Consider the following 20,511-nt stretch of genomic DNA (forward strand, 5'->3'; position numbering starts at 1 on the left):
AACACCTTTAGTCTCGAAGGTTCAAGAACGTGACAGGTGTACTGCAAAATCAAAATCTATACAAAATTCTTAGAAAATCACCACCAACGAACTTAATGCGAACACTCGAGAACGAGTTCCTCTATTGATCAGTTTGTGACAGCAACACTTTTAGTCTCGAAGGTTCAAGAATGCGACAAATGTTCTGCAAAATCGAAATCTATACAAAATTCTTAGAAAATTACCACCAACGAACTTAATGCGAACATTCAAGAACGAGTTCCTCTATTGATCAGTTTGTGACAGCAACACCTTTAGTCTCGAAGGTTCAAGAACGTGACAGGCGTATAGAAAAATCGAAATCTACACAAAATTGTAAGAAAATTACCAGCAACGAACTTAATGCGAACATTCGACAATGAGTTCCTCTATTGATTAGTTGTGACAGCAACACCTTTAGTCTCGAAGGTTCAAGAACGTGACAAGTGTACTGCAAAATCGAAATCTACACAAAATTCTTAGAAAATAACCACCAACGAACTTAATGCGAACATTCGAGAACAAGTTCCTCTATTGATCAGTTTGTGACAGCAACACATTTAGTCTCGAAGGTTCAAGAACGTGACAGCCGTAGAGCACAATCGAAATCTACACAAAATTTTTAGAAAATTACCACCAACGAACTTAATGCGAACATTCGAGAACGAGTTCCTCTATTGATCGGTTTGTGACAGCAAAACCTTTAGTCTCGAAGGTTCAACCACGTGACAGGCGTACAGCACAATCGAAATCTACACAAAATTCTTAGAAAATTACCACCAACAAACTTAATGCGAACTTTTCTCTTAATAACATTCGAGAACGAGTTCCTGTATTGATCAGTTTGTGACAGAAAAACCTTCAGCCTTGATGGTTCAAGAACGTGACAGGTGTACTGTCACAAACTTCTAAGTCTTCTAAATTAATACCTAGATCCCGTCGATAGATATAAAGATTTTAGTTTAAGGTTTAAATATTTTTTAAATGAGAATTTTGGTAACTCTCGTCGAGAGCTAGGCTTTGATTTTAGACCCATAGTTTCTTGAAGAAATTTTATTAGAATATTTTGAAGATTAAGATTTTATCGAGAATTATTCAGTATTGCGAACATTTGTATTTTCAAAAATTCTTCTTAAATTTTTCCAATACTCTTGTTGGAAACTTTGCAAAAGCAAATAAAATTTCCATTGTTTTGTCGGCTGGGTGTACGTATACTCTTAAGCTTAAAGGATAGAGGAATCAGTGATAAACGAAATCAAATGAAATAAAATACCAACAAAATCCATATGGAAAAATCATCATGAAAATGTAAATTCGAATCTTTTGACTTTTTCTTTAAACCGGAAATGAACAATTACAAGAGTTCACTCAGCATTGTGTTTGTTGCTGTCTTATTATAATATCGAAAAAAGAAAAAAAAAAAACATGGCGAAAAGTTTTGCATTGCAAGAAATTAATGAAATGCTTTTGTCGTTTGTAAAGGGATGAAATGAAATAAAATATTTTATGAAAATATTATGTCAACTGCAGAAAATGATAGAAGTGAGAGAAAAAACACAAAAACAAAATATATACAACGCCAACGGCAAATAGCACCAATGGTTCTTTAGTAATATGTGAGGGTGTTATTGTAGTTTAATATCCTTTTAATATACACTCAGAGAAAATACAACTAAGTCAGGGGCTGAACATGATCGGATATTTCCCTTTAATTTAGTGGTTGGCTCTCATAGCTTCCTTTAATTAACATGAATATCAAGGAAGTGGCTACAAATTATCAAATAAAAATCACAATCAATAACTGATCTAAACGAAAAAGATAAATAAAGAAAGTGCAAAGAACTTTGTCGATTTTCGATGCCCTTAAGCTCTAATTGATCTCCATCATCTAGAAATATCTTTGAACTGCTCATCTTTTGAGGCCAAGACCGAATCAAGCCAATATTGGATACTCTATTCCACAGTGGGGCAGAATCAAAATTTATTGGAACTAAATCTTAAATGATAGGGATAAAATATGACTTGGGCGTAGACAAGGAATATTCCAGTTTAAATTATTAAAATGGACCGACCAACAAATGCTCCAAAGCGACGCTATGGGGTCTCAAAGTTGGGTACCTTCGACATGCAAAATTTTTAAACACGTGGCATTGTTTTTGTTTCCCATAGCGTGCATGTTCTGTTTATCTCTTATAATTTCCGAGTAAAAGGCATTTCAAAATTTAAATTTAAAAATTTAGCCATACCTTGCTGAGCTTTTTTAAAAATATAGGTCGTACTTATGAACCGAATGGGCTTGAATTTTTTTGATAGTTACACAACTAAATTACTAATAATATACAAAAGATTTCAGATCAATATCTATTATGGATCCAAAAATAAAAGATTTTCAATTTAAAAATCAAAAAATAGTAGATTTTTGCTGTTTTTTGGGCGAAAATGTGACTTAACTCTTTTTTTATTAAAAAAAAACTTTCTTCAAGAACATATAACAATTTTATGTTTTTCTGTAAGGTATCTTCATGGAGAACATTTTTCTATAAAAAACATGTCCTATTTTTCAAATATGTCGCCCCTACACGCTTCGGAATTTGACCTATTTTTTTTATCAAAATTTCAATTTTGGGCCACATGTTTTAAAATCCCAAAGCTGGTATCAGAAAACGGAAATCAGCTTTGGTAACCTTGATGTGTTCCCTATTTATCCCGAAAGTATTTTCCCGGCTTCGAAGGAAATCAGGACCCTATGCGCAAAATTGTAAAGAATACCAATTTTGGGATCTTCGATCAAATTTTTAGGAATTGTGGGATTCTGTTTGACCTTTTGGCAATTTTTTTTTACACTTTGTTATTTAGAATGACAAATTTTTTTGGTTAATAAATAAAGATTTTATTACATATTACATATTTATTGAGTTTTTAAAACTAAACTTTTTTTAAAAATTTAATAGGATGGCAAATATTATTAAGAATTTGATCCACATTTATTTCGAACTAATTTTTATACCCTACATCACCATAGTGGGGAGGGTATAATGCGTTTGTGCAGATGTTTGTATCGCCCAAAAATATTAGTCTAACACCCACCTTAAAGTATTCCGTCTTAAACGATGTCCGTCCGTCTGGCTGGCTGGCAGGTCGGCTGGCTGTCCATGTAAACCTTGTGCGCAGAGTACAGGTCGCAATTTTGAAGATATTTCGATCAAATTTGGTACATATTATTTTTTCAGCCCAAGGACCAAGCCTGTTGAAACTGGCTGAAATCGATCCATTATTTCACCTAGCCCCCATACAAATGTTCTTCCGAAATTGGACTTTATCGGTCATAAATGTTTAATTTATACAGGTATCTCCACAAATTCCGCTCCAAATAACTTTTATATATACAAAACTCATGTCACCAAATTTTGTTACGATCGGTCCATAATTAGTCTTAGCTCCCATATAGACCCGCTTCCGAAAATCACTTTAACGTGCATAAATCGCTTAAAAATGTTGGTATACACACAAAATTCAACATAGTTAACTTTAATATAGACATAAATCACACGACCTAATTTCATGGTGATCGGTCCATAATTGGTCATAGCTCCCATATAAGGCCCACTTAAGAAAATCACTCAAAAATATAAATTATGGAAATTTTAAAAGAAAAATTTTTTTGCTCTTTTACTTAGTGTAAGGTATTATATGGTCGGGCTTGACCGACCATACTTTCTTACTTGTTTTTTGTTTAGATAAGTTAATTTTTGGTCTTACAAAAAAAATTCAAGTCAATAACTCAATTAGATTCAGAAATATGCCATTTTAAATTCCGTACTTCAAAAATATTGCACTTTTAAAGTGGATGCCATTTCGTCCAAAAAAAGTACAATTTTACCAAATTTGAAAAAATAAAAAAATATCAATCTCTTCTTACTTTCCTACTATACTGCATTTACAGAATATACAAATGTTGCCTCGTTCAATTTTTATATAAGAAAAGGTAAGCAAAAATTAAAAAAAATTATATGTTTTTATTTGAAAATCAGAATTTCTAATGCTATGAATAAAAAATAATCGAACAAAATGCCAATGTTGCTTTAAGAAACATTTAGAATATTTAATTAGCTTTCTAATGCATGTAATTAGGTTAATTAATCCGTTAAGAAGTGCTTGAGTTAGGGGCAAATGACTAAAGCAAGATTTTTTAATTTTTTGTAAAAAATGCATTTTGCCTAAAAAAACGAAAAAACGATTTGAGAGGCCACTTCCCGTTCATTAATATTTAAGTGTTATACACCAAAATTTTTGGTTTTTAGAGTAGATTAAGAAACTCGATGTGACTGAAGGAATTTCGAAAAAAGTGTAAAAACTGAGACGGTCTACTGTGCAACCTCAACTCTACACTTTTTCAAATTTTGTTCAAATTTTAAGCACTTGGGTTTAATATTATTCTACCTTAGTTTAAAAAAATCTTGCTTTAACTAATTCTGTTTCAATGCGCAATATTTAGGTGTTTTTCTATTTTTTGTAGCGTTCTGGATCCCATGTTTATGGCTAGTATATTGTAAACAACAAAACCATTAGAACTACCTTTTGCACTAATCATAGGGCTACTAAAATTCTAATAAAAATAGAAACATACACAAAGTGTTTAATATTTCTTTAATACGAATGTCGCGTTCTGCATCATAGAAATGCCTATATATGTCTCTGGCTAACCAGCTTTTTAATTTTGAGATATTTTCATTGAAGCATTTTACATACCTTTTTTCTTTGCTCGTTCTTCAATTTTGATTAAACAAATATATTTCTCATGAATTGGAAGTATTTTTTGTATATTCTATGTCGTATGAAGACAAAACTTACATTGGTTTCAATGCGCGTTTTAGTGTGTGGGTGAAGAATATCTAAAAAGAAAAAAAGTATAGTTATATTTAAATTTGTTAATAAAGGATTTTTTTTTTAACAAAAAAATATGTATATTTATAATGGAAAATATTGATTTAATTCATACCCATTTAGCAATTCTAATTAGGTTTTTTGTAAGTGTACTTTTTCATAGACTCAAATATATGCACCCACATTTACTTTCTGCTGTTTATGCATGTATGAGGATGTGTGATTGTATAAATAAAACCCTAATGAATGTCAATTGTTAAGCTTGTCATGTTTTCAATTCATTTCATTTTTACTTTTTCAACGATTCTCGTTTTTTTTTCTATAACTCGGCGTACATATATGTCAATAGGGTGGTTCTTACTTTGCACTTGTTCTATGCTCCCAAGATTCTTTCTCTGTTATCTAAAAATTAAATAGTCAAATTTGAGATAAATCGGATAACGTTTAGAGGTAGTATTTTTTTAGAAAAAATATTTGTCAAATAAAAAAAAAATGGAAAAAAAATCTATATAAAAACTTGACTGACAGCGATAAACCATTGTAAATTGATACCAACAAAATCATAAAATTTCAAGCATATATTGCTATTCCCACGGTCCCGAACGCGACATTCGCACGTATTTGAAGTGAAAAAATAAAGAAATCTAATTGTTTCTCTTAGTAACATTTTTCTATAGCATATTTGTAGCACTAGTTCCCTATATACGAGTATTAGCCATCGACATGGTATCCCGAATGCGACAAAAACTAGAACTCGTTTTCGACGGCCTCTAGGAAAATGCTGAAAACAACGAATTGGAAATAATGAAATAATGTAGCTATCAATTGAAAGTTGTCTTGTTGAAATGTATACATTGATTGTTGTTTTACAAAATTTAATTTAATTTGTCACGTGACATATTTTCCCGTTATGTTTGTTCTATCGATTAGTCAAGTAAATTCAACCCAAAATTGTATAAACTACAAAAAACTTCGTATTTATATACTTTGCTTTACAATTATTGTGATAAATATAAAGCAAAGTAAGTAAAATTATCAAATACTGTTTTTCAATAAATACACTGTTTGAGCTGATTTTAATGCGAAATGAGTGTCCCAGCAAAAATAATGATTTTTTCGGATGCCGTTAATATTTTGTATATCTTTCCCAGTTGAAGAAAGAAAATCCATAATTTAAATTAATATTGTTACGAAATTGATAAGACAATTTCGTAAAAATATTAATTTAAACTATTTAACTGTTTATGACGAAGGCTGCTTCATCATGTTTACAAACATTTCCTTTACTAGAAACTTTTACTTATCAGAAATGTTGCTAACACGCTGTTATTAACATTGTTTTTAAGTATGACAAAATTAACTGTTAAAGCTAACATTAATATTAAAGCTGCCAACAGTTATAGATGGTCATTGTGTAAATAGAACATTCTAGTTTTGTCCCATAGATAATTCATGAAACTATTAGAAGATGGCACTGTTTATATAAATAGTAACTGCTAGTTTCCCATCTGTCATAATCTTGATTTACGACAGATCCATGAGAAATTGCGAAATATTTCAATTTAATTGTTTTACAACCGAATTAAATCAAGAAATCGGATAAAATGTAATAAATAAACTCGAGAATAAAAATATATTGTTACGAAATTGTACTTGAATTCAATTTTAACGGCTGATTTAAAGTTAAAGAGCAATCTAGAGTGCAGATGTCAGTGTTATAAATAGTAGCAGAGGTTGCAGTCGTTAGTGAGTTTATCAGAGACGCTTTTCGAATAAACATCAACTGAGTGCTGTGTTTTTCAAGTGAATTCGTGTACATTTTAAAGTGTGTCTGTATTTCTGCGAATTTATAAACGTGTATAAAAAAGAACATTGAGTGACTATTTAATTCTGTTGCTGTACATTTTAAATAAATAAAGAGTTGTTACAATTTTTAAACTACTAAACGGCTTTTATTTGCAATCAAAAGTATTATTCAATGATAAACATATTATTCAAATAATTTATTTTTTTTTTTTTTTTTTTTTTTTCTTTCATATTTATTTGCAATCTATTTTACAATAATAAGCAAATTTGTTAAAAATACAATATTACATTTGTTTAAACCCCATTGAGTTTAAAACATATCTTAACAAGTTATATAATAATTAACTTAGTCTTTCTATTTCTAATAGCTATTTATAAAATTTACAAATTTACATATTAACATATTTACAGGTTTGAAAAGTATTTATTGATTAACGTCTAAAAGGCAGGTCCAGTACATGATATCTTTTAAGTCTATTGACCTCATCACTATCGTCTAGTAAGTTTATAGCAAGAACGTTAGAATGATAACTAAGTCGTTTAAGGTAGTTGGAGCTGTATCTATTAATTTCCTGTTTCACTTTAGGCATAGATAAATCTTTATGAATGTTGTCATTAGTGACAAACCAGGGAGCGTCAACTATCATACGAAGAGTTTTCGACTGGTAACGTTGCAGAATTTCAACATTGGAGTTGCTGGCGGTTCCCCATAGTTCTATTCCATATGTCCATACAGGCTTTAATATTGTTTTATAGAGCAAAACTTTGTTTTCTATACTTAATTCCGAGTTACTACCCAGCAACCAGTACATTCGCTTTGTTTTAATATTAAGGTGTTCTTTCTTTACTTTTATGTGGTTTTTCCACGTTAGACGTCTATCCAAGTGAATTCCAAGATATTTTACACAATTCGATTTCGGAATTTGTTGTCTGTCAATATATATAGCTGGACAATCGCCTTTTCTTAGTGCAAATGTGATATGAGATGATTTTTCTGGATTTACACATATGTTCCACTTTTTAAACCAATTTGAAATAACATCAACGTGACACTGTAACATTCTTGAGGCTTCTGTGGGGTTATTGTTACACGCAATTAGAGCAGTATCATCCGCATACGTAGCAATTGTTGTTTCCTCACTTATTGGCATATCTGAGGTGTAAATAGTGTAAAGCACCGGTCCCAGTACACTACCTTGAGGTATTCCAGCTTTTATATCACAAATTTCGGAGAAACTGTCGTTTATCTTAACATAAAAGTGACGATCTTTTATGTATGACATAAGAACAAAATAAAATGGAGCTGGAAGAATATATTTCAACTTGTACAGAAGACCCGGGTGCCATACTCTGTCAAATGCTTGTTTAACATCCAAAAATATCGCTGAGCAGTATTGTTTTCTTTCTAGAGCATTTCTTATAACTTTAACAATACGATGACACTGTTCAGGCGTCCCGTGTTTTTGACGAAAGCCGAATTGATATTCAGGTATTATTTTTTTACTATCCAATATGGTTTGCAATCTTTTCAAGAAAAGTTTTTCAAATATTTTGGAAAGAGAACATAGCAAGCTTATTGGCCTATAAGAATTTATAACATTTTCAGGTTTATTTGGTTTTAGCACCATAACAATTTCTGCACATTTCCATTGCGATGGAAAGTGATGTAGCCTCATTATCGAGTTATAAATTAGAGTAAGAAAAACTATTGCTTTTTTAGAGAACAATTTAATATCTTTAGAACTTATTTTATCATATCCTGGAGTTTTTTTATTGTTCAGTTTGGATATTTCTAATTCAACTTCCCTAGGTGTTATGTGCCTAATAGGAAGATCCATTTGGCATGGAATATCTAAATAGGACGTAATATTGCTTTCTTCATTGTTAAAAGAAAAAGGTTGAAATGTGGATTCAAGATATTGAGAAAAAGCACACGTTTTTTTATGGTCTGATTTGCACCAAGAATCATTAATATCTTTAATGGGTACATTTCTTTTTGTCGGTTTTTTCAGATACTTTGTCGCTTTCCATAAATTGTTTTCATTATTTTGATTGTTATGAACAGTAAGATTTTTTAAATATGTATTAAAATTTTGATTTTTTATCTCATTTAAACGTCCTTTAAGTTCACTTGTAGCTCTATTAAAATTTCTTTTATCCAACGGATTTCTGGTTAGTTTCCATAAACGCCTCAGTCTTCTTTTATTCTGTATAAGACTTCTAATCTCTGCAGAAACCACAACTCTATTTTTTCGAAATGTGGATGGCGTTGATAAGTAGGCTGCTTCATGAACTAAATTTGTAAATTGTTCCACAACATCATCTAACTCGTAGCCATCTTTGATTCTTACATTAAGATTTATGTTTTTATCTAGCCAATATTTGAAAGAATTAATATCTGTTTTTGAAGTGGTACAATTAAATGCTTTTTCTGTTGGTAAATATCTGTCATAGTTTACTATTAGCGGTGAATGATCAGAGCTAAGATCATCTGAATCTAGAATATCTAATAGATTACTTGGAATGCCAGAATATATAACAAAATCCAGTAAGTCTGGGATTTTTCTACGGTCACTTGGCCAGTAGGTTGGCCTTCCAGTTGATAAAACGGAAAATTTATTAGTTAGTATACTTTTATATAGCTCTTTGCCCTTAGGGTTACTTAATCTTGAACCCCACCATGGGTGTTTGGCATTAAAATCTCCGCCAACCAAAAAAGTATGTCCTAGTTTCAAAAAGAAATCTTGGTAGTCTTGAAATTTAATATTATGTCGTGGTGGAAAATATACGGAATATATATTAATTTTATTGTTGTTGCACTTAATTTGTATACCAGCAGCTTGTAAATACGGTTTTTTGTAGTCATCTAGAATAATATATTGTATATTTGATCTTATTAGTACAGCTGAACCACCATGAGACCTGTCATCTGGATGATTGCAACATACGAGGTCAAAGCCATTGATTTTAAAGAATGATTTTTTATTAAAATGCGTTTCAGATATTAAAAATATGTCAATGAAGTTCATGTTTATAAAAGTTTCAACTTCAGTTTTATGGTTAGAAAGCCCATTGGCATTCCATATTGCAATACGCAAATTCATTTGCATAATTTTGAAATTAACATTGTAATCATGTTGATGAGGTTTCCTAACATAGCTTCAATTCTGTCCATTGAGCTTGTGCTTACGTTATTAGTGTTCCTTAAAGTTTCAGAGTAAGACTGATTGTGTTGATGTGTTGTAGGCGATTGATTATCACTTGTATTTATAAAATTGCGATCGTTTATATGGGGAAAGTCATTTGGATTTGCCGAAAAATTGGTAGTCTGATTTATATTATTATGCATGTTTCGATTGTATAATCTTTTTGAAATTAACCTTTGGTAAACTTGACAGCCTCGGTAATTGGCGGTATGATTTTGTAAGCAATTAATACAACGAGCAGGAGTATTGGTATCCTTACTGCATTCAGCCGTTGGGTGATTTAAACCACATTTTACGCAATTAAATGGCCTGTTACAATACGTTTTTGTATGGCCAAACAGTTGGCATCGATGGCACTGAACTACTTCATTCGTCTTCCTAGGCGCCTCTATAGTAACAATAGCATTGTTTATAGCTTTTATATTAAATATGTCTTTATTGTTTGGTTGAGGGTCCAGATCAACAAAGAACATAGGCAAAGGTTGCCTGCTTACTCGACTTTGAACATTTGTAACGCTTCGTATTTGGTGACCTAACAAAAGTAATTCTGCCTTAATATCTTCAGGAGGAGTTGAATGATGCAATCCTTTAATTATAACTCTATAGGATCGCTCCTGTTTAAGCTGATAGGTATGAAATCCTATATTACAACTTTGCAAATATTTAACAGTTTTCCTATATGAGTCAACATTCTTTACCATAAGCCTAATCTGATCATTTCTTACTGATTTATAATTAAAATCTTGTTTAGGTATAATCTTAGTTATATTACTTATCATACTATTCACGTTGACTACATCAGGAATGTAAATCGGTGGAGGTTTAGGTGTTGTTGTTTCTTCATTACCATCATCATGATCATCATCATCGTTATTTTGTAACATAGCAAATTTATTACTAGTTGAGGGTACATCATCACTTGTTAATGTTGGCTTTTTGTTTTTGTAAATTTTTGGCGATTCATTTAAATTTCTTTTTCGCGTTGTTTTAATAATTTTTTGCCAGTTTAAGTAACTATTATCACTCGAATCACCACTTGTTTCATCTTCATCAACATCTGCTTGCATGTTGTTTTTTTTTAAATGTAACAACAATTAGTTATCACAAGAAGTTGTTTTTAAATGTAAAGCACAATATTGTTTGTGGGGATTGGAATTTTTAACTTGTTTAGTAATTGTTGTTTTAAATGTAACAACAATTAGTTAGCACAAGAAATTGTTTTTCAATGCAAAGCACAGAATTGTTTGTGAAAATTGGAATTTTTAAATTATTCAGAAATTGATTTGCGTAAAGAGTTTAACACGTCTATTCACTATGAAAGTAGATGACACAATGAAATAATTTATTAATTATAGGAGATATTTACGAATATATATTTGCCCAATTCACAATTGGTGTCGTATTGTTGTATCCTTGTATGTCGTAATTTTTTATTAATGTTTTGTTTTTGTTTCGAAAAATTTGTTTGAAAAATATTTACGATATGCAATGCTACAACGCTACGACATCAATTGTGAATTGGGCAATAATGTTTTAAAAGTCCTATAACTCCTAACATTTACGATCGCGAACGAGACATACTTTGAATATCAAAATAAAATGTTTAGTGTGATTATTAGAAGCATTAACTGGTTTTTTCAGTTAAAGGCACTCAATTTTGATTTAAATTAAAATATTTTACCACTTTAGTACTGATAACAAACAATGATTTAGGTACAAGAACGCGACATTGGAACATAAAAAATTCAAATGAGTTTTTAATTTTAAATATATCTGCGCTCCAAAGTTGTCCCAGACAGCAAAGTTCGATCTCTACACTAAAAATTAGATTTTTAGATGACGGAGAACAACTTTAAATCATCGAAAATCGAAAAATTGCAAAATAAGTGCCACCCTCTTATGCCAGATTGTGTGAGTTTGTCTCAATCATATGGAAAATGAATGAATAATTGTATGCAAAATTGTGTATGTATTGCAGGTACATTATTCATGCATTCAATATACATACGCTAAAATACACCCAGCAAGCACAAAGTCAAATGTTTGAAATTTAAAGCTTTCTTTGCTTGATGACAAATGTTAATACCAAATCCTGTAACCACACAAAGAAATGCCTATTGTGCTAATACAAGTTATCATGCATTTTAATTTCCGACTATGCCATCTTTTTACATTATGCTAATAATTAAATCCAAGATTTTTAAAGCTTAATAAAAGGTAAAAGGGCCTTAATCAATTGATTTATAGAAATGCCGATATAAGATTACGAAACGGGCACACAAATTTACTTATGACGGCCAATATTGAAAAATTAAGGTAGATTGTAACCTACAAGTAGATTAAAACCACTAACTTTATATTGGCACCAAAATTTGTTTTTTAATCAGCATTTGACTTCAATTCTCTTCAATTTCTGTTCATCAAACCTGCTTGTTTGCTGGTCTTTTATGCATAATCTGGAGTAGATGTGCCAGTATAATTTGTATTTCTGTAAAAATAATGAAGCCAGCGATTAAAAAGTCTTAAATCCTTAATTAAATGGTTTTACTATTTGTATATGCTCTTCAAGGTAAAGAGTTTATGAATGAATTTGTATTTATATCTTGGCATAATGCATGCTAAGAATTTAATGCCAATTATTTAAGTCTAACTGAAAAGATCTCGTTTTATTGCTCAAACACGCAAAATGTAAGCTATTCAAATGAAATAATTACAAGATTATGCAGAATTTTAAAGGTTTGGAAATGCTTTCAGTCTATTGTGCAGACATAATGTTTTAATTTAGCTATACAATGTATTGCACTCAACAGAACGCTTAGGGATGCAAAAACTTAGAGATATAAGTTAGGCAGTAGTGGAAAGGATTTGTAGGAATGATTGCTGAGTTAATCTGAAAGGTACCTTAGATCAAAAACTGAATTTATAGTAAACATTTGTTTTAAGTGAAATACGGTTTTTAGTGAAATACGTCATTCTGGTGAAAACGGTTTTTAATGAAAAAAGTTTTTAGTAAAAAATTGGTTTTTAATGAAATGTATTTTTAGTGGGCAATTGATTTTGTGGAAACCTTTTTTTTAGCGGAAAACTTGTTTTTAGTGAAAAACGGTTTTTAAGTGAAAACGTTTTAATGGTGAAAAACTTGTTTTTTTTTTTGAAAACGGTTTTTAGTGAAAATCGTTTCTTTAGTTTCTTTTAAGTAGAAATTATTTTTTAGTAAAAAAAATTTTTTTGGTAAAAAACAATTTTTATATAAGTTTGTCATTCCGTTTGTAATTTCTACATTTTTCATTTCCGACCCTATAAAGTATATTTATTCTGGATCCTTATAGATAGCGGAGTCGATTAAGCCATGTCCGTCTGTCTGTCCGTCAGACATGCTTTCGAGAAGATTGGTATTTAAAATCAGCAAAATCGGTCCACAAATGGCTGAGATATGAGGAAAAAACCAGGACAACCTCGATTTTTGACCTATTTTTGACCTATATCTGGATTACTAAGTCATTAATATAGACAATATGGATATCCAATGATAGATATTTCAAAGACCTATAAGACGTATATAAGACCATAGTAAGTTGGACCTACAATGGGTCAAAATCTGGAAAAAAAATTTTTAATTCGATTTTTTTTTTCAACAAAAAAATTTAAAAAATTTTTAAAATTTAAAAATAATTTTAAAATTTAAAAAAAATTGAAATTTGAAAATTTTTTTTCCAAAAAATGAAAAAAAAAATTTTGTTCACTTAAAAATATTTAAATTTTTTATTTTTAAGTATAATTTGGTGAAGGGTATATAAGATTCGGCACAGCCGAATATAGCTCTCTTACTTGTTTAAGTTAAATATGATTTTTAAACAGCGGAATACGGCATTTTGGTGAAAACCGGCTTTTAGTGAAAATTTTTTTTTTTGGAAAAAATTTCTCTTTGTAAAAATTAGTATTTGCTGAAACGGATTTTTAGTGAGAAGCCCTTTCTTAGTGAAAAATTTTTAGGTTTTGGTAAAAACCAGGTTTTTAATAAAAATGGTTACTTTTGTGAAAACGATTTGTAATGAAAAACGATTATTAGAGAAAAACAATTTTTTTGGGAAAAACGTTATGAACAATTTTTGGTTTTAGTGAAAAACGGGTTTTTAATGGAAAGGAATTATTTTAGTGAAAACGGTCTTTAGAGAAAAACGTTTTTTTTTAGTGAAAAACGTTATGGAAACGTTTTTTTAGCGAAACACATTATGAAATCGTTTCTATAGCAAAAAACGTTATAAAAAACGTTTTTGCGGTGAAAAGTTTTTTATTGAAAAACTTGTTTAAGTTCAATACGATTTTTAGTTATAAAAGTGTTTTATGGTGTTTTTTTTTTTTGGTGAAAAATTTTATTTTTGTTATTATAGGTAATTTGATGAAACTTATGGTTTTTAAAGTGAAAACAATTTTTAATAAAAAATGGTTGTTAGAGAAAAATGTACCTTTGAGAAAAACGTTATGAAAAATGTTTTTTTTTTTGTTTGTGGTTTATAGTAAAAAACTGATTTTTAATTAAAGGATTCCTTTTCTTGAAAAACGGTTTTTAAAGAGAAAACTTTATTTTAGTGAAAACGGTTTTTAGAGAAAAACGTTGCTTTAGTGAAAAACGTTGTGAAAACGTTTCTTTAGCGAAACACGTTATGAAAACGTTTCTTTAGTGGAAAACGTTACAAAAACTTTTTTTAGGGAAAACTCTTTTTTAAGAAGAAATTATTTTTAGTAAAATAAATTGAAAAACCTTTTTAAGTGAAAAAGTTTTTTTTTGCGAAAAAGTTTATTTTTGTAATAATCGGTAATTTGATGAGTCAGAAATCTAGTTTTGGTAAAAACCCGATTTTTAATCAAAAGTGTTTCTTTTGGTGAAAAACGTTTTTTAGTAAAATTTATTAAAAAACTTTTTTTTGAGTGGAATACGATTTCTTGTGCTAAACGGTTTGTGGGTGAAATGCGGCATTTCTGTGAAACCCGGCATTTAGTGAAATTTTTTTGGTGAAAAAGTTTCTTTTTGTAAAAATCGGTAACTTTTACGAAAAAGGTTTCTTTTATTAAAAACATTGTTTTAGGTTTTTGGTGAAAAATGTTTTTATAACGTGCTTTAGTAAAAAAAGTTAAGTGAAAACGGAGTTTTAATGAAAAATTGTTATAAGTGAAAAACGTTGCTAGCAAAAATCGTTTTTTTTTCTGAAAAATTAAGTAGAAATAATTTTTCGTTAAGAGACGTTTGACATACGATTACTCATAAACGGTTTTGATGAAAACATTTTTTGTAGTAAAAATCGGTATTCAGGATTCAGGGTAGTGGAAAAACGTTAGTGAAAATAGTTTTTATTGCAAACCAAAACATAAAACGGTTTTAGTAAAAAACTGATTAATTGTTTAGTGAAAAACTATTTGTTTTTTAGTGAAAACCGTTTTTTTAAGATGAAATTATTTTTTAGTAAAAAAAATTTTTGTTGAGATTTTTTTTTGTGGAAAAACTGTTTTACTTTAGTGTTTTAGTAAAAAAAGCTTTAACAAAACGGTTCTTGTTTTTTTGAAAAAGTCTTGTTTATGAAAAAATTTATATGAAAACAAGTAAGAAAGTATGGTCGGTCAAGCCAGACCATATAATACCCTACACTAAGTAAAAGAGCAAAAACATTTCTCTTTTAAAATTTCAATAATTTATATTTTTGAGTGATTTTCGGAAGTGGGCCTTATATGGGAGCTATGACCAATTATGGACCGATCACCATGAAATTAGGTCGTGCGATTTATGTCTATATGAAAGTTTACTATGTTGAATTTTGTGAGTATACCAACATTTTTAAGCGATTTATGCACGTTAAAGTGATTTTCGGAAGCGGGTCTATATGGGAGCTATGACTAATTATGGACTGATCGTAACAAAATTTGGTGACATGAATTTTGTGTATATAAAACATATTTGGAGCGGAATTTGTGGAGATACATATATAAATTAAACATTTATGACCGTTAAAGTCCAATTTCGGGAGGACATTTGTATGGGGGCTAGGTGAAATAATGGATCGATTTAAGCCAGTTTCAATAGGCTTGGTCCTTGAGCCGAACAAATAATATGTACCAAATTTCATCGAAATATTTTCAAAATTGCGACCTGTACTCTGCAAGGTTTACATGGACAGCCAACCAGCCAGACGGACGGACATCGTTTAATTGACTCAGAAAGTGATTCTAAGTCGATCGGTATACTTTAAGGTGGGTTACAAACATTTGGGCGTTACAAACATATGCACAAACGCATTATACCCTCCCCACTACGGTGGTGTAGGGTATACAAATCGTATTTAATATTTAATGATTAAAAAAAATATATAAAGGAACGATTTTTATAAAAACATACATTTCTAGATATCATGTTTAAAATGAAGTTGCCGAAATGATATAACGTTACCGCTAAAATCTAAATAAGTGATACCGTTAGCTTCTAACGGTTTCACAACTTTATAAATTATAGTTAATTAAAATCATTCCAAGTGCTTTACAAAAAACAATTATACTCGTATCAAACAATTCTTTGTATTGGATAAAATGCATATTTATATGTATATTAATAATTTCTGCTTAAATTTCGTTTTAAACATTTCTTAAAACACTTGTTAAATAATGTCTACTGCATTGCATGTATAATTCTTTAACGAAATAAACAAATTCCATTTTAAATTGGAGAAATCCCTACTACGTGCCCTGATTTCTTTCTTTGCATGCGTTGAGTATTGAATATTGAATATTCTTAATTATTATGGCCATGGTGACCTCAGGTTTTTTTCTACCATTATTCATTTATGCAAAATACGTTTTCTGCTGAGTTTTTGCGTCTATTCAATTGTCTCACTTTTTTTTTTATTTATTTTTTTTTATTTTTAAACTTCGACAATGCAGTTGATTTTGTATGAAATGTGGTATTTTCTGTTGCTGCTGCTTTTGGCCTTAAGTAAACGTTTTTTTTTTCTTTTTTGTAGTTTATTTTATTATCTGTTTTCACTTATAATGTGCAAAATACAATATTGTTCACGGCTCTACAGGGAACTTTGGTGGTAGAACTCAGTTTTATTTTTAATTTCATTGTACAATTGTTAATTGTATGGTGTAAAAAAACGGACTGTTGCTCTGCAAGTGTATTGATTATATGGGTGTGAGTAGGTCCGTATCCGTGTCCGTTTTAAACGTGAGTGAGTGTGTGTTTGAGTATTTGTGTATAAATATTTGTACTTCGTTAGTGTTTTTCCACTGGCATATTTGTGTTTTAATATGTTTAAGTCTCACTCTATCAGGGGATGTCTACACCATTTCCAATATTATTTCAGAAGTTTCCAATTTAATTTAAGAATTACTTCTATTTGTATTCCAAAATTTTCTTAATGTATTTCAGATTTCTGTATTTGTATTCAGAAGTTTCAACTGAATTTCAGTAATTACTAATAGAAATACAATTCAACATTTTTGAAATGAAATTGAATATGTATAAGTATAATTTAAAATTTCTGAAATATTTAATATTAACATAATGCAAATATATACAAATAGAAAATTCTGAAAAACAAAAGGAAGTTTTTGAAATACATATAGAAATATCTGAAATACAAATGGAAGTTTTTCTGACATATAATTCAAATATTCTGAAAAACAATTGGTAATGGTGTTGAGTATAGAGTTTAAAAATGTGTTGGTTTACTCATATTTAAACACTTTGTTGGAATATTTGTATATGTAACTAAATAATAAAAATGCACTTTAATATCAAAATGAAATTTTAAAAAAAAAACCTACAAAAAATTACCCAAAACTTGGTTGGAAGATAATTTTTTTAAAAAGAAATTGTGTGTTATCCTTGTTGCCAGATAATGAGATTTGTGAAAGGTTTCTTTGTAGCTAGTAGCCGATTATCCTCTATTAGACTGATTACACAGTGCAACACGAAAAAATATACCAGTACGTGATAAAAGACCAAAAAAAAGACCCGGTTTTGCCCAAAGTTATGTACTTTTTTTATGGACCCCCAAATATCTGGGTCCTCAGTGTCATTTTTGCAAAAAAGTGATCATTTTCTCAGGCTCATATCTTCCTAACAGATCGGAATTTTGATTTACTCTCTTAGGCAAAGTTGTAGCCCTTGTCATAAAGAACAAAAATTGTGAATATTTAAAATCAAAAAAACTTCATCTTCAAGATCAAAAAAAAAACTTTAAAAAAATCGAATTTTTTACCTTTTTTTCCCTGTTCAGGTCCATAGGTAGCAAACCATTCAAAATTCAAGGAAACAATCAACTAAAACAATGTACCTAAGATCTCAATAAACAACTTTCTAGAACATATTAACTTCCTACGAATGATTCTTAACACCTTTTCTTAAGTTAGTAAGAAAAAACTAAAGGAATTAAGTGTTTTGGGCCATAAACTAGTAAATTATTATAAACTAAAGCATACTTTTAGGCAGCTTAAAAAAAATTATTTCAAATTTTATAAAGTTTTTTTCGATTTAAAGCTTGAAGATGAAGTTTTTTTGATTTTATATGTTCTCAATTTTTGTTCTTTATGACAAGGGCTACAACTTTGCCTTAGAGAGTAAATTAAAATTCCGAACTGTTTGCAACGTATGAGCTTGAGAAAATTATCACTTTTTTCCAAAAATGATACCAACGCCTCAAATCTTTGAGGGCCCATAAAAAAGTGCATGACTTTGCGTATAAGGTTATATTTTTTCTGCAAAAGAATAGATAGGGTTGGAAGTTTGACGTAGAATCTCGTTTAGAAAGATAAGAAATACAGTAGGAGAATGGACGGAGCCTTGCGATACCCCTGAATTGATCTTGAACTCACTTGATGAGATTACTTACATCTGTAACAACTCGTATTGTGCGATCTCTGAGAAAGCTTGATATAAATCGAGAAAAGTTATTATCGACACCAAAAAAGCGCACCATGCTACACCCAATCGAACGCCTTGGATCCACCACTTTACTTTCGCCAAAACAATGAATGGAATGATACTATTTTTCCTATAGAAAGGCTAGCAAAATTTTTTGTCATACAATTTTTTTTTTTAAAACTTTAAAAAAAATATTAAAAAAACAATTTTGAAAAAAAAAAAATTTAATTTTGTTTTCCTGAAAACATTTAAAATTTGTATTTTAAAGTATAACTTTTTATTCCAAGCTTCGGCTCTTTCGATTCTTTTTAGTCTACGCTTCCTTTAGTATACAAATTTTTTTGTTTTTTTACCTCTTCAATTAATTATAATACAATTACAATACAGTTACAATTTAAAATAAAAAAACAAAACTGAATACATTGTTGTAAAATCATTTTAAATTACATCTCAACACATGAGACTAGAATGTTGGTGGGTCATAAAAAATCCGAAAAAAAACAAAGTCATACAAAATGTAATAAAATCATATTTTTACTATTTTGCTTTATTTCCTCCCCACAAAAAAAAAACCTCCCGAAAAAAGAAATCTAATCTGTTTTTATATTATTTTTATGGCTAAAGCTGCATTTTTATGACGAATATTTCAAAAAGAAAAATGGGAAGGCCAAAACGAATTAAATGATTTCTATAGTTCAATTTAGTAAGAAAAAAAACGTGACCATTTATTATTTACTGAGAAGATATACAAGTACGTAATACCTCTGATTCAGAAACACGAACAGAAAAAATTTTGAAAAACACTAAAAAATTATTTGAAAACTGAGTGATTTTCATAAAAATTTAATTTCTGCTCAGAATCTGGCCCTTAGAAACTTCAAAGCTTTCCCAGACTAATATTTAACGAGTCCTAGTCTCAGGGTACCTAAGCTGTATATATTATTTTTTTTAGACTTCTAGCTTTATACTGAAACCCACCCTATCATTAATTTCATCCTCACTATTTTTTCAAAAGCAGTACCTTGATTTCGTTTGCTTTTCAAAAAAGACATAAGTGCGCACTTACCTTGTTTACAAGCTTATGTCCTCTTATACTCTTAACAGATTTTCAAGAGTGTAAACAAATAAAATGTTTTTGTTAATAAACAAAGACTTTGTTTAGTTTTTTTTTCACATTTGTCTACTTTTTTTTAATCTAACATGCAGATAAAGCGGATTTTGCTTTAAAATATCTCTTAAGTTGTTGTCATAATACATTGTTACGACATGATACTCTAGGTTTAAGTTTAGAAATATCTATATCATATGGATGAATATGTAAGGAAATAAATAAGAAAAATTCATGAAGATTTTCCTAAATTAAAAAACCTCAAAGAATTTTAAGAATAAATGGCAAAAGTATATAACAAAGCAGAGTATAATTCCTTTGCAACATAGGAATGAGCTTAAAATCAATGACATATCATATCTAAACATGATAAAGTTTCCCCAAAATACTAAATACTTGTAACATTTCATTGTATTTTAATGAAAAATACCAAATATTCAAAAGATTAAACTTTGACCTTAATTTTAAAATGGTTAATATTTTCCGATTTCAGTAAAGTCTATGGTTTGGGAATTAATTTTCAGTATTTGAATATTATCAGTCCCCGTATAACCGAATTCATTAAATTGCCTAAA

The 20,511-nt window shown here is 29.6% G+C and overlaps 1 protein-coding gene across 1 annotated transcript in view; it reads right to left on the reverse strand.

Annotated features, from left to right (window-relative positions):
- Dgk (diacyl glycerol kinase 1) overlaps positions 1-20,511 on the reverse strand; it is a 201,471-nt gene that overhangs the window by 121,752 nt on the left and 59,208 nt on the right. The window contains exon 3 of the mRNA XM_065513526.1: positions 4,768-4,910. The gene's annotated coding sequence lies outside the window, so the exon portion shown is untranslated. The remainder of the gene's footprint in view (positions 1-4,767; positions 4,911-20,511) is intronic.

The sequence above is a fragment of the Calliphora vicina genome, chromosome 5, assembly GCF_958450345.1.
Source record: "Calliphora vicina chromosome 5, idCalVici1.1, whole genome shotgun sequence".
In the NCBI taxonomy this organism is placed as follows: Eukaryota; Metazoa; Arthropoda; class Insecta; order Diptera; family Calliphoridae; genus Calliphora; species Calliphora vicina.